Source organism: Geospiza fortis, unplaced genomic scaffold (assembly GCF_000277835.1).
Source record: "Geospiza fortis unplaced genomic scaffold, GeoFor_1.0 scaffold41, whole genome shotgun sequence".
NCBI classification, from domain to species: Eukaryota; Metazoa; Chordata; class Aves; order Passeriformes; family Thraupidae; genus Geospiza; species Geospiza fortis.
In genome coordinates, this window is record NW_005054299.1 from 11,470,025 (window position 1) to 11,471,398 (window position 1,374).

Genomic DNA, 1,374 nt, shown 5'->3' on the forward strand with positions numbered 1-1,374 from the left:
TGTGTCTTCACTGTGCCACTCAGTTTACAGCTCAGGCTTCAGGCTGAAGAAAGGCACCTAAACCATTTGCAGAGCAGGCTTGGCCCCAGAAGCAACAGTGTTATTCACCCAGCTCCATACTCAAGCTACTGAATGTGGGCAGAAAGAAAATGGCTTTTCTCACAATTAACTGCAGTATTATAATGTCTGATGCCTGACTAATTCATAATCCAGCTAAGCTGCTAAATAACACAGCTGACTATTAAATGTGCAGTCTTCTGTCTAGAAATAGAAAAGAGTGTACTGTCCTGCATCATTTCAATTCCAAACAAGAAAACCAACATTTCAGTTCCTGAAACTTCAATTAAACATCACAATTCTTTCAGAGATCTGGAACTGAAATTATTTATGCTTCCCTCTCAAATCCTGTTCTCTTAGTCTAAATTCATTGAACACTGTATGTTCTCCTTCCTTCTTGGCTGCAATTGTTTCCCTACCTATAGTCACTTCTGCATGAACATCACCTTCAACATCCCTATCCCTACTGACAAGAGACAAACTTTTTTCATCCTTTTGGAGCAATGCCGAGAAGATAATTACTGCTTATTCCATTACCCCATTGCAATGTCCTGTTTTTCCTTCACTCTTTATTTAATCACCAAGTAATATTTTCCATTTGTTTTAATTTTTACCCTTTTGACTTTTTGCACTTGACTTTAGATGGTGATCAGCCTTTTTTCTATTTTATTCCCTGAAGGCTCACTACTTATGCCTCATACAGTTTCTGAGACAGTTATTTGCTTAGCTGAGAGAACAGAGCCTTTTCCCTACTGTTTTTCCTATTTGGAATACAAGTTTATCATACTTTTACCATATCTGAGTTAGAGAAATTTCTATCCTCCTCCATAATTAAGTCCCTGGTTTTCCACTTAATTTAAATTCGTGTGCTTGCAATCACTGTAATCGGATCCATGCCACTATATCCCACCAAAACTAAGGCCAAAATGCAATTATGTTTGTGTGGCTCTTCAGTGACCACTTCACAGAATAATGGGGTTCTGCTCTTACTGCTCTCTAAGTTTAGCCCTTGTAGCAAGACAACATCTTTTTCCACTAGGTTTTGTTTTGTTTTTTTTCACAACCATTTTTACATTAGAATTAAGGAGTTGATGTCCTCAGCGCCTGTAATCTTGGTATTTCCCTGTATGGCGTTTCAACTGCATAAAGACAGAAGACCTTTTCTTGAGCCTGACACAGGTGCCCGGCTGAGCCGGGAGATCCCTGCGGACAAACAGGTGCGGCACAAGAGACCAGGCGGGGGATCCGGAGCGCTCCGCATGCCCTCCGCACCTCCGGGCCGCGAAGCTCCGGCCGCGGGGATCCGGCACGACGGGC

General features: G+C 41.9%; 1 protein-coding gene across 1 annotated transcript in view; it reads left to right on the plus strand.

Annotated features, from left to right (window-relative positions):
* Positions 1-1,195: 1,195 nt before the first annotated feature.
* The window catches only part of KIF6 (kinesin family member 6), a 150,188-nt gene continuing 150,009 nt past the window's right edge, over positions 1,196-1,374 (plus strand). Inside the window, 1 exon segment of the mRNA XM_031060423.1 lies at positions 1,196-1,274. The gene's annotated coding sequence lies outside the window, so the exon portion shown is untranslated.